This window comes from Canis lupus, chromosome 13 (genome assembly GCF_003254725.2).
Source record: "Canis lupus dingo isolate Sandy chromosome 13, ASM325472v2, whole genome shotgun sequence".
Taxonomy (NCBI): Eukaryota; Metazoa; Chordata; class Mammalia; order Carnivora; family Canidae; genus Canis; species Canis lupus.
The window spans coordinates 27,265,342-27,288,070 of NC_064255.1; the positions used below are offsets into that span (position 1 = coordinate 27,265,342).

At 47.0% G+C, this 22,729-nt stretch overlaps 1 protein-coding gene across 7 annotated transcripts in view; it reads right to left on the reverse strand.

Annotated features, from left to right (window-relative positions):
- Positions 1-22,729, reverse strand: part of CYRIB (CYFIP related Rac1 interactor B) — a 147,405-nt gene that overhangs the window by 98,367 nt on the left and 26,309 nt on the right. For 5 of the 7 annotated variants that reach the window (XM_035716470.2, XM_035716081.2, XM_025451016.3 and 2 more), the window contains exon 2: positions 4,783-4,835. The gene's annotated coding sequence lies outside the window, so the exon portion shown is untranslated. Of the gene's footprint in view, positions 1-4,782; positions 4,836-15,881; positions 15,959-22,729 lie in introns of those variants that run through there. The other 2 variants (XM_025451017.3, XM_025451012.3) reach the window with 2 other exon arrangements.

Sequence of the window (22,729 nt, forward strand, 5' to 3'; positions counted from 1 at the left end):
TAATGGAAAAGACACTATATGCTTACGCTTTAAAATTCAAAAAAAATATGAAAGATCTACAACAAGACATCTTCCAGCCACTCTAGACCCCAATCCCTTAAGCTTTTCCACCAAGGGGTAAACAGTGTTCCCCACAACCACTTTCTTTCTTGGTGTCTGCCAGCAATAATCTACGTATAATCAAGCACATGATGTGTGTCAGTGAGTGTAGAGAGACACACTTTTATCTTGTGCTTCTTCCCCACACATGGGAACACACCACATACACTTTTCTGCATATTGTCTTTTGTTTTTAACTTAAGAATGTATCCTGAAAAAAAAAAAAAAGAATGTATCCTGGAGATTACCCCTTCTTAGTATACATGAGCTTCTATTTTATTTTTTATTTTTATTTTTTTAAAAATATTTTATTTATTTATTCATGAGAGACACAGAGACAGAGAGAGAGAGAGAGAGAGAGGCAGAGACACAGGCAGAGGGAGAAGCAGGTTCCATGCAGGAAGCCCAATGTGGGACCCTGGGATCATGACCCGAGCCAAAGGCCTAACTGCTGAGGCATCCAGGCGTCCCATGAGCTACTATTTTAAACAGTGGCCCAGAATTCCACTGTAAGAATATACCACAATTGAGTCAATCAATCCCCTACCAACATACATTTCAGCTGCTTCCAGGGTCTTGTCTTACAAACAATGCTGAAATGAATATACATTATATATATATCTTCACATACACCATGTGTGACTATAAGAAAGATAAGATTTATAAGAGCAAATTTTTGAAGTTGAATTCAGGGCCATGCATTTAGAAATGGCAGATAGTACCAAACTGCTCTTCAAAGATGCTGTACTCAGGTGCCTGGGTGGCTCGGTAGGTCAAATGTCTGACTCTTGATTTTAGCTCTGGTCATGACCTCAGAGTTATGGGATTGAGCCCAGCATGGGGGCTCCACACTCAGTGAGAGTCTGTTTGGGGATTCTCTCCCTCTCCCTCTGTCCCTTCCCCTGCTTACACGCTCTTTCTAAAATAAATAAATCTTAAAAAAAAAAAAAAAAAAAACCACAAAGATGCTATACTCATTTTCACTGTCCCCCATAGTGGGATATGTATGCTATTTTCCCCACCCACATTCACAAAATGTTTTGCTTTTTTAAATACAAGAGAAGAAAGGTGGCCAGAGCTCCACTCTTGTCCCATTGTTTCTCCCTGCCCCTGTGACATCACACATGACATTACTACTTCCTAGAAGTTTCACCCCAGGGTGCACAACCCAGAAATCACAGTTTAAAAGGAGAATGAGCATCAGAGCCACTGGTGTGCTGAAGCCGGCTCAGGCCAGCTCAAGAGAGCTGAGTGGGCGCATCTCTTCCCAATTCTGGGTTCAGGGACATGAGGTTGGTAGCTTGAAACTGGTCATAGGAAGTATTTATACTATAGAAATCAGCAAATGCTACAAAGCAAGGCTTCTTTTTTCCCCCAGAGAAACTTTTTCAAACATATCAGCACATCAATGCATACGACAGTGGAAACTGAGCCTCTGCCATCCTTCTTTGAATATTTCCACCTTCCTTAGAGCCACAAATTCTGGTGACTTGGTCACAAATTCTTGGAACCTAAGGACTGGAGAAGATCTGAAGGGACTTCAAATCATTGTGACATCTTTTTTTCCCCTTTATTGTGTCTTTGAATACTGCCTCTCCCCACTGTTTCAACATAAGCAATCTCTTCTCATTCTCTTTCTACACCTCATTGCTATTCTGTGTGTTCCCATATCTTTATTATTTAGTGGTTATTTTTGAGGATAATCTACATCATAATAATTACATACACAGACTCCAGACTACACTAGGCAGCCTGGGGTCAAATCCCAGTCCATCCTTACTAGCTGTGTGACCTCAGGCAAGTGGCATAAACTACCATGCCCTAGCTTCCCCATCCATAAAATACATGTGATATTGACCATGTCTTCCACATAACTTCGTTCTGAGGATTAAACGAGTTCATGTATGCATACAGACTAGCATCTGGCACATACTAAGGATGTAACAAATGTCAACTATTCCCACTGTCTTCCAGTTCACTAATTATTTCTTTGGCTGCATCTAATGTGTCAGTTAACCCTTTTGTGGGATTTGAATTTCGACGACTATTTTTCATTTGAATTTGGTCACCTTACAAATCAACCTATTCTTTTTCATCTTTCTTTACGTCTTTTTTTAATATCATCTTTAGCCATTAATTATCTTAAATATGCTATTTTATAGCCTCTTTTAGATGGTTCTATTACTTCCACCTTAAAGCAGTCCATTTCCTAGACAGCTCGTATTGTTTTATTGTGAACTTATCCTGAGAAGTAGTTCTTTATGTGGGAGGCCTGCTAGGTCTGGGTTGTTGAATATCCTTATGGGGTGATTCTGTGTTTGTGCTAGGAATTTCCATGGCACTCGGCCAGCTTTTATGTGCATTTCTCAGCTGGAGGGGTCTCGTAATCTTACACACAATAAAAATGTAGATTCCACAACTACATATGGTTTTTAATTTCTTGCTGGTGACTTTTTCTACTCAAGGCAAGCTTCCTCTCTATTTCACCAGACAGTGAAAGTTTCCTAGCCTCTCTGCATAAAGAAGTGTGATGTTTAACATTCCCAATGTTCAATTCCACCTTGAGCCCAAGTCTTATTTGGGCCCCACTGTAGCATTAAAATTGGAACACCCAGACCCTATGGCCATAGCTTCAGACCATGTAACCACTTGGCATAATTTTCTCTCTTCATTTCTGACACTAGTGGAATCCCTTTTCTGATGAGCTCCCCTTGGCGCAAATCTTCTGTTTCAGCCCACTCTGTGTTCATATCAGGAAAGATACAGATCGGCATAGTCCGCCACGTTGGCAGAGTGTTGGACGTCTCCAAATCTAATGTAACAACCTACCCATGCTTGAGTTCCATCCACATTACAACAGTTGAGCAGTTTACTCAAGGGTTAACTTCCAAAGTCAGCACAGATATGAAAACTGAAAGGAGTCAAAATTCTCCTTGAAAAATCCCATAAGATCTCACAGCAGAGACCGAAAAACCACCTCCAACAAAGGCAGTGTCCCTTCAGCACTGGATTTGGTTTCTTAGGTTGAGCACTAGAAGAAATAGCTGGCTTGCATTTCCAAGCTGTGTTGTAGGATAATTAAAATCTATAAATGTAAGAAACACACTTGATGGCACAAGATGCTCAGACTCTAAAAAGCCATAGGAACAAAGAGTGACAGAAGGAACAGCAGATCTGTCTCTCATTCACACTCACTCCAAGAGAGACGCCTGTTGGGTGGAATGACAGGATCACCCACGCTATTTAAAGTGTTATTTTTATCTGTGCTTTGTTTTTGTTGAGTAAGTATATTTGGATCTGGATAAGCCTGAAGCAGGAATCTATATGATGGATGTGGGACTTCTGTAGGTCAGAATAGTGGTTAGCCCTGGGGCAGGACTAACTGTGTAGGGGATTAACAAAATGTCCTGGAGAGATGGGAATACTGAATGCCCTGTGTAGGTGGGGACAAGGTGAGTGGCATATTAAGAATTCATCAAGGGGCACGTGGCTGGCTCAGTTAGTAGAGCATGTGACGCTTCATCTTGGATTTGTAAGTTTGTTGGGCACAGAGATTACTTAAACATAAAATCTTTAAAAAAAAGAATTGTGCATTTTACAGTATGTAAGTTAAAACTCCATTAACATAAAAGTTACACGCGTGCATGAGAGATTGATGTACAGCGTCCTACCATCTGATCTCCATTCCACGGCTAAAGTTCTCCAGAGGCTAGCAGGTGAAAGACAGGCCAGTTAGGAGATAAGGATGACAAGGAAACAGAAGAAGCAGAAAAACAAAGTGCCTGGAGGGGGTAGAGGGCATGGAGAGCCTCACCAGGTTGGTTTTCCATAAGGGCCTCCCAGCATTTAAGAGCACTGGCTCTCCAGCCAGGCTGCTTGGATGTGAACACTGGCTGTACCTCTGCCATCCACTATGAGTGTCCCTGCCAAATTCCTATGTTGAAACCTAACCTCCAATGGGATGGTGTGAGGAGGTGGGGCTTTCAGGAGTGATTAGGTCCTGAGGATGGACTCAAGAATGGGATTTGCATCCCTGATGAAAGATGCCACAGAGAGCTCCCTCACCCTTTCTGCCGTGAGGTTATAGGGAAAAAATGGCCATCTGTGAGACCAGGAAGCGGGCCTCACCAGACACCCAATCTGCTGGCACCTCAATCTTGGACTTGTCAGCCTCCAGAACCGTGAGAATGAAGTTTCTGTTGTTTAACGCCCCCTCAGTCTGTGGTATTGTGTGATAGCCCAAACGGCTGGAGACAACTCCTCGCATTTGGAGTGAACTTGGTTCTCTCTTCTCTGAACCTCATCTTTCTCTTGCAATTTAAACAAGGTAATTCAGACAAAGCTCTTGGCACAGGGTCTCCCCCTCCATAGTACTTAATAACTATCAACTATTATTACTGCTACTGATCACAGGAGGCTGAGTGTCTCCTTCCCTCCAAAGTTCTCATTTAAATTAATAGTTTGACCTGATAACCTGGTAGGTTCTCTAAATATTCATGGAGTAAATGAAAGAAAGCACATGGATTCTAATTTCAACAGGAGCAGAAGGTTCTTATTTCTACTGAACTGAAATCCATGTCCTGGCCTGATATTACCATCCACTTCAGTTTCTTCTTCACAGTGAAGTGGTGAAGAACACAGGCTCTGAAGCCGACAGCCATGGTCAAATCCACTGTGACTTACCAACTCGGTAACTTTGAACGATTAAGTCAAACTCCAGGCCTCAGTTTCTTCTCCTGTAAAACAGAGGTACAGCAAAGGGTTAAGCAAATAACGACAGACCTGAGCACACAGTAAGCGCCCAGGAAATGCTAGCCACTCTTAGTCTTCTCAAACCAGAGAATCAGTCCGGACATAACTACTCCAAATTCCATGTCTTTGGACCATTAAAGTTTACAGAGCATGTTCCACAACCATTTTTCTCACTTAATGTTCAAAGTAGTTTTATGTATTTCAAATAAAGAAATGGGAGATTAAAAAAAAAAAAAAAGGAGATTCAGAGAAGTTCAGTAACTTGCTGATGGTTGCACAGCAGAGTAAAGAGCAGAGACCTAAATCTAAATCCTATGACTGAAGGACAATGTGGCTGGACTTTGTGGTCTTGGGGACTGAGGGTGGGGCTGCAATGTCCTTTCAAATTCAGAATTCTAAGAGAAGGGACGCTGGAACTCTGAGTTACAACAGCCTATCCTGGTGCCAGCAAAATGCTCAGCCCATCTTGAGTCTGATCTGGTCTGAATCATTCTATCCCTGAATCACTTCCTGTTTTAGGTTTCTTCTTGGCTGAGAAAGGAAAATAAACATGTATAGCACACCGTCTTGTCACCCTGGACATCTCTTGCAGCAGCAAAAACTTATGAATCAAAGGGAATTTTCATAAGACCCTAGTTAAACGACATCCCATGGAGCAGTCACCAGCATTGGTGTGAGGATGGGAGCAAGGTCTGCAGCATCTAGGCATCCTTATTATTGCACAGGAGAGAAACAGAATGCCTTTTTCTGGCCTGTACTTTCATTAAATCTTTAGCTACCTTAGTGTTTTCTCTGTGCTCTTCATTGGGCACTGAAAGCCACTCCACTGGCCCCCACTTTATTCACAACAGGTTTGGGGGCCGAGCCTGATTGTGGTAGGAGAACACTGTGGGCTGATCACGTCAACCGCCTGTGACACTCCTGTCATCTCTCCTTTGCTTCTGGGCACAGGTTTGTGTTTTTTTTTTTTTTTTTTAAGATTTTATTTATTTATTCATGAGAGACACAAAGAGAGAGGCAGAGACATAGGCAGAGGGAGAAGCAGGCTCCCTGTGGGGAATTTGATGCAGGACTCGATACCAGGACCACGACCTGAGCTGAAGGCAGATACCCAACCACTGAGCCACCCAGGTGCCCCTAAAATTCCCTTTTAAACCATGATTATGGGACTGCTTGGTGCCAAAAAAAAGAGGGGAGCTAATTTAAGAACCATGGAAACAGTTACTCTGCCCTTGAACGTGTGCAACACGCCCCATGCCCTGCAGGGGAGTGTGTGCACACCACACCCACACAAACATGTACACACACACATCATGACTACAGTTCTCCAGACTCCTCTCTCTAGGTCTTCCCATTACATGAAGGATTGATTATTTATTTATTTATTTATTTATTTATTTATTTATTTATTAATGACCAGATTTACAAAATAGAGAATGGAACCAAGTTGTTCTCTTGGGAAAAAAGGACCTAGCAATCAGAAAAGGGCTCTAACTCTCACAAGACCCTTTTTTTGTTTTAAGAACACAAAGCATAAGCTAGCCATTGTATCACCTGGAGACAAACCCATGAGACCGCATGCAGCTCACCTAGAAGGAAAGTGGTAAGAGTGACTTGTTTTCACTTCCATGGTGGAGGCAGAGAACCTGGACTGTGCTCTAGAAGCCAGATTTCATCGTGTCTCCTCTTTAGAGTCACACCATGGGCTCCAGCCCCTTCTCAGGCTCTCAAAGCCGTGTTACTTTGGGAAAGGTACTGAACCTCTCTGAGCTCCTGTAGCCTCTGCTGGAAAGTGAGAAGACGGCTTCTTTCAAGAACTATATACTGAGCACCCATGATGTGCCAAGCATTTTGGCCATGGAGGTAATTTCAGGAATTAAGCCATCCCAGCCAGCCAAGACCTTCCATGGATTAGTGGGCCAATTACAGGCACACAAGCAATTACAACGGAATCTGGAACAGCGGACAACGGTGGTGAGCACAGTGTTGGGCAATCACAGAAACAGGCATTTACTTAGCTCAGCAGGGGATGGCCAGCAATGGGTATAAGAAAGGCTTCCCTGAGGAGGTGATATCTAAGCTGAAAATGAAAAGACAAGCTAGAATTTGCCCCAGTCCAGGCAGGAGGGGATCCAAGCAGGATGGACAGCACATGCAAAGGCCCCCAGCTAATCTGCTGGTTCACATGGTCAAGCACAAGCAGTAGGAAGACAGGTGTGGGGCTCGCCAGGGTAACTTGCCTGGACCAGGTGACCTCCTGAGGTCCCTCCAGCCCTAAGGGCTGGTTCTGTGGTCTTCTGAGAGCCCAGGTCCTTATCCTGCCCTGACAGCCCTTATATCAGCATGCAGAAACCCCTGGATCCAAGCCAGGGCACCAGGGAAGTCCCAACCATCCCACGTGGGCCCGCCTCCTTCCTCTTTCTTTTCTCCTCAGGAGTGGCTGGGCAGAGTGACTCAAAGAGGGAGCTGTCTTCTCTTTGTCATTTGTTTATAAAAAGAACCACCCAGAGCTCACAGGGGCAGTGTGTGTTCCCACTGACCCCCTCTTCCCACCCAGCCCCTGGCCTCGCTGAAGAAATGCTGGAATTACCTGTGTGCCTACCTGCCTCCTCCAGGACATGTTAAGCTCTCTGAGGGCTAACACTGAGTTTGGTCATCCTGTTGTTCCTAGCACCTGATGCATAATAGGTCCTTGAAAAGATCCTCTCTGCAAATAAACACACATCCAGATGCCCCCACCAACCACCACCACCCCCAGCAGCTCTGAGGCCAGGGCAGGAGACCCACAGGCCCAGAGTGGCCACCTCGATGCTTCTCCCCCATTGCTCTACAGACAACTCTGCGGCTCAGTGAAGCTTCTCCTGGACAGTGACGATCTCCTCGTTACACCAGAGAAGAACCCCAGGCCCCAAAAAGTGATTGACTTGCCCCAGTTCTCTTAGCAAATGCACCATAATGTTTTTAAAAGGACACAACATTCTTAAGTGGAAGGCTCCACCAGAAAACTTGTTTTCAAGCAAAATGCTTCACATTGACAGAACTAATGGAAGCTTTTGTTGTTTCTCTCCACCAATTACACCACAGGACTCCTGGGGGTTGGTTTCTCGCAGAACTGAAAATTCCCATTGAAGCAAATCTCTCCATGAAGATGACCATGAATTTTTTTTTTTTTTTTTTTTAGGGACTGGATATGTTTTTGATTATGGATCATTTTTTTAGGTTAACTCTCTATTATGTGATCTCAGGCTATAACAATTTTTAAAGAAAAGCTGAGCTCCCCAAACCACTTAATTCCTTCCGATTTTTTTTAATGTTTTGATGTTAAACAACTTCACTATGACATCAAAGACAATGTTTAAAGAAGTCATTCCGACCCATAATCCTTTCCACCAGAAATATTCCTCATAATTCTCTGTGTCCTCTGAAACTTTTTATTCACAGATCTGTACTCGTACTGTACATACATATGTATGTATTTCATTAAAAGGAATTACCTCTAGTGTAGAAGTTCCCTAAATAGTCCTTTTTTTTTCCTTCAAAACAAAACAAAACAAAAAACAAAAAACAGGGGCGCCTGGATACCTCGGTTGGTTAAGCATCTGCCTTTGGCTCAGATCATCATCTCAGGGTCCTAGGATCAAGCCCCACATTGGACTCCCTGCTCCTCCCTCTCCCCGCTGCTCGTGCTTTCTCTTGCTCTTTCTCTCTCTCTTTCAAATAAATAACATCTTAGAAACAACAACAACAACAACAAAAACAAGTCACTGGCATGATAAACACCACAAAGCACAACCCAGGGACAGATTAAGGCACTTGGACATTCTGGGTCTGAGACATTCAGGGCAACATCTTCTGGCCTGCTTCCTTCAGCAATTACCCTGATACCTCCCACATCCCAGTTCACAGGGAAGACACAAAGGAAAACAGGTGTTTCACCTATTTCACTTGGCGTAGCACACGACTCTCAAAGTTTGCAATGATTGCTGAAGAGCTGGAGTCAATATTTCTCTGCCAGTGGAAAAAAAAAATCTCCAATAGTCTGACACAGAGGTTCTCATCACTCCGGCCGATTTAACCGGAGTTCGTGGCAGAGGGAGGAACCTTTTTCTTTTTTTTTTTAATCCTGCTGCTGGGTCCCAACCCTGTACAATCAAACAGTCTCTAAGGATGACACTCTGGCACCACCGCAGTTTTCTGGCTCCCCAGGTGACTTAATGTATGAGCAGGACCAGCTAGAAAAATTCATTAGTCAAAAGAAGCCCATGGGAAATCTTATCTGGAAGTGAAGAACTCCTCGTAATTAAATAAAATAGCAGATGTAAAAGTACCTAACAGTGCCTGTGACCCAGAGGATGCTTAATAAATGTTAATTAAGCACCAAAAAATAACTGAAATAATTACTCTTTCTCCTCAGTGAATTCACCTTATAACTTGATTGGCTTGTTTATCACTTGCTGTTTTTTCTTAGCCATGATTCATTCTATCCCTGGTAATAAAATCATAAACTCATACCCATAATCCTGTTCAATTACAAGAGCTCTGTAATATTTCTAACAACCCTTAATCACTTATTTAATAAAACTTTCCCTCGAAACAGTGGCTAATATAAACCAAATGCTCGACGAATGTTAGCTATTTAGCATAATTATTATTATTCAGAATTCATGATAATTCTAAAGCAAGCCGAAATGCCTTTTATGGTATTCAGGGGACTTAACAATAATGTGAAAGAATATTTGGATGATATTTTACAAAAACTTATGAAAACTTTTGAGCAAATCAATGCTTTCTGTGATTTTGTGAATAAATAAATAAATAAATAAATAAATAAATAAATAAATAAATAAATGTGATCATTGCACAGGTAGCTAGCTGGCTTATCCGCCCAGAAAAAGCTACGTGAGGGCTCAGCAGTTTCCATAGTTACTTGGAAATGCTAACACTGCAATTAGTTATAAATGGTCTCTCAATCCAACTTGCCTGACACTGGCTCCTGAGTGAGGAAGAGGATTCACAAAGTCACATTACCCCTCAGTCCTGAGAACCCCCAAATCTGTTTTTAAAAAGAAATGAAATTGCTCAATCCAAACAAGGAGTGCTTATTAGGAAAACTTCCAAAGCTCCAGCTTGCCTGGGCTCTGGGATGCCAGTCCTCATCTTGTGCTCGTTGTGCAGAGCACAGGAGACCTCGGCAGCTATGCTGGAGGATTTGCTGTGCCCCGTCCAGGATTCACACTGGTCAGCATCCCCTCCTGTCGCCTACACCTGAGCTCCTCACCGCATGCTGCCTCCCTCTGCCCCCCACCTCCAAACGTCTGCTATGTCAAGTTTTCAACCAGCTGGACTGAAAACACATATCCAAAAAGAATCATGATGTGCATTTCTTTATATGTTGGGTATCCCCCCCTCAATTCACACACTGGAATCCTAATATCCCATGTGACAGTATCAGGAGGTGGGGCCTTAGGGCGTCTGGGTGGCTCAGTAGGTTAAACATCTGCCTTCATCTCAGATCATGATCCTGTGGTACTGGGATCGAGTCCCCAGCATCCTGCTTCCTGCTCAGCGGGGAGCCTGCTTCTCCCTCTTCTCCCTCTCCATCTGCTGCTCCCCCTGCTTGTGCTCTCTGTGTCTCAAATAAATAAGCAAAATTTTTTTAAAATATTTTTTTATTTATTTATGACAGTCACACAGAGAGAGAGAGAGAGAGGCAGAGACACAGGCAGAGGGAGAAGCAGGCTCCATGCACCGGGAGCCCGACATGGGATTCGATCCCGGGTCTCCAGGATCGCACCCTGGGCCAAAGGCAGGCGCCAAACCGCTGCGCCACCCAGGGATCCCAAATAAGCAAAATATTAAAAAAAAAAAAAAAAAAAAGGAGGCAGGGCTCTTGGGAAGTGCTTAGGTCATAAAGGGGGATGGGGCTCGTGGCCTTATAAGAGAGGCCCCAGAGACCCCGCCCCCTCACCCCTCCTACTGTGTGAGGATACAGGGAGAAGCCCAGGACCCAGAGGAGGGCCCTCACCTGATTATGGCAGTACCCTGATCTCGGGCTTCCGGCCTCCATGCAGTGAGGAATAAACCAGTTATTTATAAGCAACTCGGTCTGTGGCATTTTGTTATAGCAGCCCTAAGACAAGGTCAAAAGTGATCATACAAGGGCCTTTGGCTCTGATGGCTTGGCTTCTCAGGATAAGAATACAGCCCTGACTGTCACAGGCCAGCAAGCTTCAGAGGGGCAAGAGAGATGAAGAGGGTGACAGAGATCCTGGAAGACCTCACATTCAGGGGAGCGAGCACGCTTGGCTCCTGCAACACTGCCTGACAAGGGCTCTAACAGTGGAAGCCACGGGGTGACCATGAGACACAAGGACGGGGTCACAGAGGCAGCCCCGGACACCTGGCCTGAATGAGAATCAGAAACAAGGAGGTAACGGTTGGGGACACCAGTGTCAAGAGAAGTACTGCAGTTCACGTCAATCATTCCCTCAAGTGTACCACCTGAACTTGATGCCTCGTCCTACACCCCCTCTATGACCACCCAACGTTTGGCTCTTTCATTGAAATCATAAGCACCTTGAGGGTGATGGGCATCTTGTGTAGTAGAAGTATTCACTTTAGTTTCTTTTTTTAAAAAAGAATGTATTTATTTATTCATGAGAGACATAGGCAGAGGGAGAAGCAGACTCCCGGCGGGGAACCTGATGCGGGACTCAATCCCAGGACCCCAGGATCATGCCCTGAGCTAAAGGCAGATGCTCAGCCACTGAGCCACCCAGGTACCCCTATTCACTTTAGTTTCTATACTATTAAGTGTATATAACACTTGAGAGAACCAGGCATTCCTATCACCTGAACATTAAAACTTCTGTAAGTCACCGGAGTCGGCCCAGCACTGAATTACTAGTGAGTGGGTTGTGGGAAAGGCCTTGTGCAAGTGATTCCAGCTTGTCTTGGCTGATTTGTTTTTGTTGTTGGAAAAACTGCAATATCTGGGATTCCCACTGTCACAGGGCTGCAGGGGATCCCTAGAGAACATGCTCCCGGACTCACATGACAGTGGATGCCACCTCCTGCAGGACCATTCCAGAACTGTGAAGCGTCAAAGATGCAAGCTGGACATGAATGCATTTGGAGGAGCCCTCCGCCATGCTGGAGTTTCTAAACTGTTCCTCGATCCATTCAGAATATATCCCTTCCTATTAACCAGGTTCTCCATGGCTCTGTCAATCTGTATTATTATTATTACTTGCCAACGATGCAGTCCAGAAAGGCAGCTAACGTACTGGGGAGAAACGTCCCTTGAAACACATTCTCAGGTGTTTAATTTCCTCATCATAACTAGCACTAATTAGCTATGGAAATCTTACATGACAACAGCACCACTATCTTCAGCAGTATTGCTCTTACTTGCAAAACCAGACATATGCCTTATCCCCCAAAATGAACTTCAAATATTAAAGATAAGGTTCTACATATTTCAATATACATCAACTTTCTACAATCCTAATACCACAGAACATACAAAATACTCCTGACTTCCAATGCACATTCACCACCCTGATGGGAAACCCACACATTATTTTAGGATTCTTTTGAGATAGCATAATGGATTCTAGGGTCCACAAGTTTACAAAATTTCTCTGGCTTGGGGAGGGGGGACGCCTGGGTGGCTCAGTCAGTTAAGCATCTGACTCTTGATCTTGGCTCAAGGGTCATGAATCCAAGCCCTGTGTTGGACTCCACGCTGGGCGTGGAGCCTACTTTAAAAAAAAAAAATTCTCGGGATGCCTGGGTGGCTCAGCGGTTGAGCGTCTGCCTTCCACCCAGGGCGCGATCCTGGAGTCCCGGGATCGAGTCCCACACTGGGCTCCCCGCAGGGAGCCTGCTTCTCCCTCTGCCTCTCGTTCTGTGTGTCTCTCATGAATAAGTAAATAAATAAAAATCTTTAAAAAAAAATTATCTGACTTGGATTTTTCCACCCAAAAAAGTAGCCCAGCTTCATTTCATATACTGCCCCCCTGGAGGAATACAGGCTCCTAGAGCTTCTTTCACATACTGCCCCCTGAGGTCTTCTTTGTGGAAGGACCCTGAGATGCCACCTTCCTCCCAGCCCCCGGCCTGGGATCTGGGGAGATATCACTATCACCGTGGGCAGTTCTCTGTCAAAGATCATGCTCAGCAACACGACCTATTAACTACCATTTCCCTTTGCATCCCTTCTCTCCTAGAGCTACAGACCATTTTCAGGATCATATTCTGCAAACAGGATGGAATCCAAACATGGCTTCTACACTTTCCCTCATCATTTCTCCCAGCTTAAGATGCATCCATGTCGGGATGCCTGGGTGGCTAAGTCGCTAAGCATCTGCCTTCGGCTCAGGTCTCGGGTGTGATCCCAGGGACCTGGAATTGAGCCCCATGAGCCCCAAGAGGGCAGGCTCTCTGCTCAGCAGGGAGCCTGCCTCTCCTCCTTCCTCTGCCCCTCCCCCTGCTTATGCATGCTCACTCTCTCTCTCTCAAATAAATGAAATCCTTTTTTATGAAAAGATGCATCCATGTCTTAACATTTCTCCATACTGCCATGATCCATCACTCATACTTAAAAGTGTTCTTAACAAAACTGTAGTACTTACAATTCTCTGTCCAAGTGATGAATTTGGACAAATCTCTAACCTTGAGAAATCTCCAATATTTTAGGGGAAGGGGAGAGAGACTACATAGGGTGCTCAGAACGTTGGTAAATGTTCAAAACAAATATTTTGGAGTCTTAACCAATCATCTCTTTAATAACCTTAATTATCCCTGTACATTGTATCATTAAGTGGTCGTCGTTCTTTCTCAAGAAGTGCACCCGGTATGGCATTAATTTAAGAAACAGAGCGTGAAGGCAGGAAGGAAGAGGAGCAGGAAAAGCAGAAGGAAGGAAAAGAACTGTTCTATACCAAATGACCACTGCGTGCCAGACTTAATAGCATCTCAGTTAAACCTGAACCCTTCAGGCTAGCTCTGGCCCAATCATTATCAAAGCAGAGAAAAGAGGAGCCGATCACCAATGGAAGGGCAAGATAAAGGTCATGTGCCCCAAATAGCAGATTATCAAACATATTCACTGTGTAAGGATATGTCGCCTTTAAAGACATATCACTATCTACTTGAAAAAGTGACATTGGCAGAGGCGCAGAGTATGATTTCTGTGTATCTGGTGCAACCCCGATTCTATAGGTGAGACAACGTGAAAGCTAGAGGGAAGGCAGTAGGATCAGAGCAGAGTCACGCGTGAGTTTTCCCACTGCTCACTGCACAGGGATGGTCACTTAGCTTCCTCCCATTTCCAGACTCTTTCATCTGGTTAACTGCCTCCCAGGTGTGTGTTCTCTCTCTCTCTCTCTCTCTCTCTCTCTCTGTTGAGGTATACCCATTGATAGAGCCTTCAATTCAGATAGGGACCCCTGCTGGGTATACCTTACCCCAAGGCTCCCCTTTTCCAGAGCACTCCTCTCACTATACCTGAATGATGCCATCACCTATTCCGCTAGCTCCCTTCTGAGCTTTTCGTGACTCTCTGCCAAACTCTGCGTCCTGGACCCGGACACAGCAGTGACACCTACATGGAAATGGTGTCATGAACACCCCAACCCATCCCAGTTTACCAGGAAATTTCCCAGCTTTTACAAGGAAAGTCCCGAGTCCCGGGAAACCCCTCTGTTCCAAGCAAAGCAGGTCGGCTGGTCACTCTAGCAGTGGATACCAACAGGGTCAGAGAACCTGCTCACAATTTCCTCCCTCTAGCCATGCCCAGCTGTACAGCCGGGCCCCGAGCCCTCTCTGTGCCATGTGGTCAGTGGCGCTCATTACTGTCCAACAGAACTGTCTGCAATGACGCAGGTGCTCTGCACCTGCAATGTCCAGTAAGGCGGCACCAGCCACAGGTGGCTATGAGCACCTGCACTCTGGCCAGTGTAAGTGAGGAACCGAGGAAGTGGCTGGCCCATTAAACTTCAAGAAACAGGCTTTCTTTAGAAGCAGCTAAATCAAGTTTATGTAAAAAATACTATGAAGAATTTGATTCTGATCCCCAAAAGTGAACGAAGAGGAATCATTTCAAGCAGGTCTTCAAAATACCTGTCAGGTTTAAAATCAGATTCTAAACTGCCACAGCTGTCCCACAGGGCTCGCCATGATTTGCTTTCTGTCCGAGGCCTGTCGTAGCGCTGTACCTCCATCAGGAGGTACCACGGGGCAGGGGGCACGGAGCGACTGGAAGATAGTGTGCCAGTCACTGGGGCATGGGCGATGCCAGGTGCAGGAATCCAGCCTGGTCACAGAACAGGGAGGAAGCAGCACAGAGGAAGCAGGCACTGCCAGGCCGAGCAGGGACAGAGAAGGGCGACATGGAGCAGAGCAGGTGCAGGGGATCACCCTAGAGCTCGTCCTTCCCAGCACGGAGTCCCCTGCACATCTGTTCCTGCTCCCTCCCACGGGGATCCACTTGCTACAGCCCTAGGATCCTCTGGTGGATCCTCTCTGGAGCCTCTCCAGGGCAGGAAGGGGCGGAGGGTCCCCAGAGGGGCAAGCTGCAAATCAGCATCACCTTGGGAGCTTTTCAAAAACAGTGTTCCCCAGGACTGGGAATTGGTGTTTGCAAAAAGCTCTCAGGTGACTGCTGCACAGCTGGGGACTTGGTATTTTTCATCTGAATGCTTCGGAAGGAAGGAAGGGGATTCTTAGGAGCGGCCAAGAGGAGAAGGATCACCAGCAGAGAGAAGCCCTATCTGTGGCTTTGGGAAGAAGTCCCCTTCTAAAGGGTTAATTCCCTCCGTTGCAGGGACAGCAGTGAGAAGGCCATAGGGCCTTGAAGCCAGAGCTGGGGCATAAGCCACCCCCACCCCCTCCCCCCAACTTGGATGGAACCACCTTCTGGTTCCCCAGTACCAAATCTGTCTCAGATGCAGCATTAATGGGGGTGTGGTGGGCAGTGTCCTCCTTCCCCTTGAGTCCCAGAGTCCCCCAGGGCAGAAGCCCTGTACCTCTCTCTGAAGTCCTTGTACCTCTCCGGTCCTGGTGTCCCGGGACTGGTGCTGGCACTAAGGAAGCCCGCAATAAATGCTATTATTGTGGTTCTTACCCTCATTTCACTGAAAAGGAAACCAGCTCCTAGCGATGGTATGACTCACACAAGGCCCCATGACGCTGGGGGCAGGGCCGGGACAGGAACTCTGGGCTCCTGGGTTCTTTCTCTTCCTGATACCCCTAGGCTGCTGCCCAGAGCTCCCCCACCCTAGCTGCACACACACCATTTTTTCTCCATCTTCTGACCAATATTCAGGCTCTGCCACTCAAGATAAATTCTCACTTTAGTATTCTAGGGACCCCACCTATCCTCCAAGAGTCTGGGGGTTCTCTTAAGAGCTCCCTTTGAGCACCACCAAAGGGGGGCATTTTGGGCACAACTCCGGACTCTGACTCACCTGTGCTGCCACTTAGTAGCTGGGTGATCCTGGACATGGTTCTTAACCTCTCTAGGCTCAGCTTCCTCAGCTATAAAATGGGAATAGTAATATTTACCACTGAATCTGGTGGTGAGGATTATTAGCTGAAATCAAGCAAAGGGACCAGATGGGCACCGCGACCAGCCAGCAGGATGCACCAACAGGTGGCAGGGATTGTTCAGATGGCAGGTCCTACACCTCTCATCACCTGCTCTGTGCTCCAGATGCTGGCCCAGAAGAGCTTCCCAAGTGTGTACCCTCCTGCCTTATTTCCCCTTTCTCTTCCCACGGGCCACCCTGGGCCAGCGGACCCCCCCCCCCCGCTCTCCCCCCTCCTGACCCATCCTCTCGGGTGCCTGGACCACCCTGGAGGACCAGATGACCGCTGAGGTGGCTGTTGACACCAGAGCCATCCCCACCCCACCCTGCCGGAGCCCCCAGAAATAAGCAAGAAGTAGCTTTTTTCTATTCCTCATTCCAGACTTCCTTAATTAAAATAAAATATTTGCACACTCTCCAAGGCCTATAAACCTGAACTGCTTGCAGGAAAGAAAGAAAAAAAGGTGCAAAGAGAGTAGCGTGGGCACGGTGGCCAAGTAGAACCTCAGAGGAAAGGGGAGTCGGTCTTGAACAACCACACACGCCAGCCAAGAGCCCGGGGTGAGCAGGGGAAAACCACCATTTCCAGAACAATCACCCCTGCTCTTTTCAATCGACCTCCACAAAAATCAATGGCACATTCACTCTGAGAAAGGCCCACGGAGAATCATCTGAGGGTGTTGAGTGTGAGCAAGAGTTGGGGGAGGGATAGAAGTGAGGAACATTCTAATCCAGCCACCAGCCACCCGCCACCCCAGAAAGCTCTCACACCAGCAGCAAGTGTGCAGCTGCTTCACACCAGCATGTGGGTATCAGTTGTGAAAATATGAAATACTTGAGGAGGATGGGAAGTGGTTGCTGTCCAGAGTCCTCACCTTCAGTGACCCTCTGCCCCCAGCGCTCCCAGACCCACCCACCCACCCCAAGACCCAGCAAGGAAAGGATGAACATCAGGAGGTGTAGGGCAGCCCGGGTGGCTCAGCGGTTTAGCGCCTGCCTTTGGCCCAGGGCCTGATCCTGGAGACCTGGGATCGAGTCCCACATCGGGCTCCCGGTGCATGGAGCCTGCTTCTCCCTCCTGTGTCTCTGCCTCTCTCTCTCTATCTCTCATGAATGAATAAATAAAATCTTTAAAAAAAAAAAAAAACATCAGGTGGTGTAGAGGCTTCCAGAAATTACTCTGGTGGGTTAAGCATTCTGACCTACATCCCCGGGCACAGGTGAAGCACGTGAAGCATGCACACAAAATTTGGAGGTGATCAGAAGAGGGACAGGGCCGTAATACTAGATTGCTGGAGGGAAGGAGAGGGAACAGAGGAGACTGGTTCACGTGGCAGTGGTACTAAGGCCAGGCTATGGACGCACCGTACCCCTCTCCCTCTAGGCCACTCACTCCATCCAAGTTCGGGTCATCACTTCAACAGAAGCCTTCCTAAGCAGGCAAAAGCAAAGTCGAGGCTGAGCTCCTGGCAATGCACAGCTGACGTCTTTGCCTGCCCAGCCTCCATGCCCCTTCTCGTAATGGCACCCAATTTTCCAACAAGGCATCCCCAATCTTCCCCTCCACACAATCCAGGGGCCAGTATGTTACCTCAGGGAAGGTAATCAAAGCACAGAACCTCCTAGAACCCATGGCTGGCTGCAGAACGGGCATGTGACTAAATGGTCATTAGAGTCCTCTTGAGGTTCAAGAATGGGCATGTGACCCTCGCTGGCTGGTAAGAGCCTTCTCTAGTGGTCGGGCTGCAGACACGCAAAAGGATGCCTTGTTTCCTGCACGGGGTGGTTAACATGGGAAGACATAAGCCTGGGCCCACGCTGCTGGCAGGCTCTTGCCATCTGGAAAGGCAAGACAGCCTAAGAGGAGGAGGAAGGAAAGCAGGACCAAGGAACAGAGACAAAGCCCGGCCCCTGGATTAGCCATGCCTGTTTAGCCACTTGACACAAGAAATTATCTTTTTTAAACCTGAGCTATCTTGAGTTTGGTTTCTGTCACTTGCAACCCAGTCACCGACAGACACAATCCTCAATGGGTTTACGAGAAGCTGCTGGTTGGTTGCTGCCAGGCCCCGCTTCCCGGCCCGGGTGCCACTTCAGGCCTGACTCAGTGGCTTGTCGATGGCACCAGGAGGCTGGCTCCTGCCCGAGGCCCTCTGCACAGTGTGAGGCCCTCTGCACGGTGCGTACAGAGCAACCCCCTCTTCACTGTGGACCCCAGACCCCCAGATTCTCCCCCCTGTGCCCCCCCCCCACCTCCCACACTGCCTTTTCTAATGTGCAAATCCTTCACAGGCTCTGCGGTGGCTACAGATTATGATGCAGATTCCTCTCACATGGCTTCCACCACCTGGCTTCACCACCTGGCCGTGGGGATCTGTGCTCTCCCCCACAGGAGCCCCCTGTTCATCCACGGGCGTTTGCACACTCCGCCTGATAGCGAGTGTTCCAGATGGTAGGTGTTGTCACAGTCCCAGTGACACCGGAAGCTCTCTGAGGACCAGGCTGACCCTTCATGCTCCTCCTTCATGTAACCTACAGCCCCTCCACTGAGCTCAAAGCCCCCACTCCCCATCGGGAGGGAGGAAGGGTTCAAGGAACCTCCAAAACACAGCCTCTACCCTTTGATGGTTATCCAGGTCCTCCCCCAAGCTCTCTAACACCCACCTAAGACCGAGATGCTCTGAGATAAATAAGCCTTTGTCATGTAAATTAAAGGGGTTTGTTTGTTTCCGCTGAAACCACTGGCCAGCTCGGTAAATTTCATCCAAAGCCACCAGGGGGGAAAAAAATCTCTGGCTAAAACTCCTCTTGACACTGAACATCAACTTACAGCGTTTCTAACTCCCATGTGCCGAGTTGACGTCAAAATAGATTTTAGAGATCTTCTGGTGCAACGTTCCCATTTTACAGAAGTGGAAGCTGGAAATCGGAGAAGTGACAAGATAGCCCGGGGTCACACAGTCAGGGGGCAGAGAAGCCAGGGCCAACACCGGGCTCTCTGCTTCCCCCCTCCCCAACCCAACCAACATTATAGATAACTTTACCTCCGTTTTATTACGACACTAATTAGTACATGCCCACTGAAAATTATCTAAGCCACATGTATTTTCTGCTCTTTTGCACTAGATCTCCTCTGGAAGTTGGGGGTCTCTGTGTTTCCCGGCACAGCGACTGGAGACTTCCAGCCTTCCTTGGATTCAGCGGGTTTCTCAGCCTCTCCACGCACAACCCCCCAACACTGGTAACACAGACAGTGACAGCAGCTAGTTGTGCAAGGGGCCAAAGTCTCCACTTTCTAATGTGGGGACCGAGCGGTGGTGGCTCTTTGTGAAAATGCCTAATCTCTCCCAGACCCAGCAAGCTGTCATGAGGATGTTCATTCGCGGCTCAGGGTGGTGTCGTGTATGGCTCATTGACCTCTAAAGAAGAAGAACCTTGCAAGGTCACAGTGATTTCAGCAACAGCCTGGAAGGTGAATTTCTGGCTGTTCCTTTTGCTCACTGTGTGGCCTTGGACCAGTCACTTAGCTTCTCTGAGCCGGTTTCTTCATTTTCAAAAATGGCAACAATATCCCCAGTGAAACTGGGATATTACAATACCCAATCTGCTGACCCAGGTCATCATCCGAGATTTTCTGAGTCTTTCCCCTCCTGCCACCCATCAACCCCTTGGCTGCTCAGGCCTGCTGACACCATCCCATCCACACCCCTTGGGCTCAGGGTCAGAGCTTAGGTGGCTGGTTTCCTGCCTGTGGGCCGACCACCCTGGGCTCGGGGTCAGCTCCAACATCCAGCTCTACAGCCGGGTCATCTAGGCATAGGTCTAGAAGCCCCAGGCAGAGTTTCTCCTCAAACTGAAAACCTCTAATGGTCACCGTAAAATTACTCACTTTTTTTCCTCGTAGGATCCAATGGAATGTAAAGCCAGTCACCAAAGTCTCTCTGACCCTTTCCCACATGTAGCAATAGACTATGTAATATGTGCAAGATTCCTTTATTGATCTGTGGCCAAAATTAAGCTTGTGCTCTGTTTATTGTTGCCACTGAGGAACAAAGAGGGGGCTCCCGACCCACCGCACCCAGACTGAGTATCATGCCTTATGTCTGGATCTCACTCCTCATCATGCCCCCCATGGCAGGGCCAGGGCCTCTCACCACCACACCCCTTCTAAACAATCTATCTATAGGCTGAACCTCTGGTCTGCCCCCCAGCCCCCAACCCTGCCCCCCCTCCCCCCAGTAGAGTCTAGACTTGCTCAGACAAGAGAAAAAGCAGAACTTATAAGCAGAAGCTGGAACTGGGGGTAGCGGTGTGCTAATGCTGTAGCTGACCTGCTTGGGGTAAAGAAGAGAAGCTTGGTGACTTAAACCTTCCACTCATGGCGTGAACTTTCTGGCTCTACTGATTATAGTAAAAGGACCAATATCAGGTCTCACCCAATGCCGAAGCCCCAGATTTTGGCAAATGCTCAAAACAAACCTGGTGATAAGAGAATGTAGGAAGGATCAAGGATCACAGATGGAGAACCCCAACGGACTATTTATTTATTGAGCTGTAGGGCGTATACTGAGGGCAGGGGCGAAAAGAGATGCAGGGAAGCTGCTGGAACTTATCTCTTCAAAGCCCAGAAAAGAGAACAGTTTTTCTTCTCTTCTTTACTTCCTGCTACAGCCAATTACAAGTAGTGGAGACAGTCCCTTGAAAATGTTCTGCGGGTGTGGGCCTATGAACACACATATGTGCATGTACACGCGCACACACACACTTAGCCCCTTTTGCTACCTACCATCCTTTGAGAATTGAAAGCCAGGTAGAGGGGCACCTGGGTGGCTCAGCGGTTGAGCATCTGCCTTTGACTCAGGGCATGATCCTGTGGTCCTGGGATCAAGTCCCACATCGGGCTCTGTGCATGGAGCCTGCTTCTCCTTCTGCATGTGTCTCTGCCTCTCTCTCTCTGTGTCTCTTATGAATAAATTTTTTAAAAATCTTAAAAAAAAAAAAAAAGCCAGGAAGAGGGGGCCCTCAAAAATTGCTGGTGGGAATTAAAAATGGTGTAGCCGCTTTGGAAAACAATTTGGCAGTTCCTCCAAAAAAAAGCTCAACATAAAACTCCACACAACCCACCAAATCCCACCCCAATGTATCTGCCCAGGAAATAATGAAAACCTATGTCAATACAAAGACTCACACACGAATGCTTAGAGGATCATTACCCAAGAGTCCCAAACCCACAAACAACCCAAACGTCTATCCGCCATGGAACAGAGAAACGAATCCACGTGGAGCAGAGAGACCACGCGCTGTATCTGCACAACGGATTATTATCCCACAATAAAAAGGAACAAAGTACTCATGCACTCGACAGCCCAGATGAACCTCAACAACATTACACTCAGTTACAAAAGCCAGACACAGAAACCACATGTCATATTATTTCACTTATAAGAAATACCCCAAAGGCAAGTTTATAGATGAATTTAGAGAGACAAAAGGTAGATTGGTGGTTACCTGGGGCTGAGCACAGGGAGTAACTGTAAATGGACAGGAAGGATCTTATTGGGTGATGAAAATATCCTGAAACTGTATTACAGTTATGCTTGCACCAGTGGGTAAAGTGTCTTAAACCACTAACTATACATGTGAAATGGGTAGATTCACGATACATAAAATACACCTTGAATTAGTTTCCTGTTACAATGACCACAAATGTAGCAGCTTAGAACAACACAAATTTATTATCTTAGAATTCTGGAAGTCAAGGGACACGTGGGTGGCTCAGTGGTTGAGTGGCTGCCTTTGGCTCAGGTTGTGATCCCTGGGGTCCAGGGATCAAGCCCCACGTCGGGCTCTCTGCACAGAGTCTGCTTCTCCCTCTGCCTGTGTCTCTGCCTCTCTCTATCTCTCAGGAATAAATAAATGAAATCTTAAAAAAAAAAAAAAAAAGATTTCTGGAGGTCTAGAATCCAGAACAGGCTTCCCTGGGTTTAAATCAAGGTGTCAGCAGGCCCACAAATCCTCCAGAGCCTCTGGGGGCGAACGTGTTCTCTGGTCTCTGGTGGCTGTCGTGTCCCTTGGCCTGTGCCCCACCCCCATCTTCAAAGCCAACAGTGTGGCATCCTCATATCTCCAATTCTGACCCTGTTTCCATCATTCACCTTGTTCTCTGACCCCAACCTTCCCTCTTATGAGGCCCACTGGATAATGCAGGGTGATTTTCCCAGCTCATGATCTTTAACTGTGTCACGTCTGCGTCACCTATCGCCAGATAAGGTAATATATCCACAGGC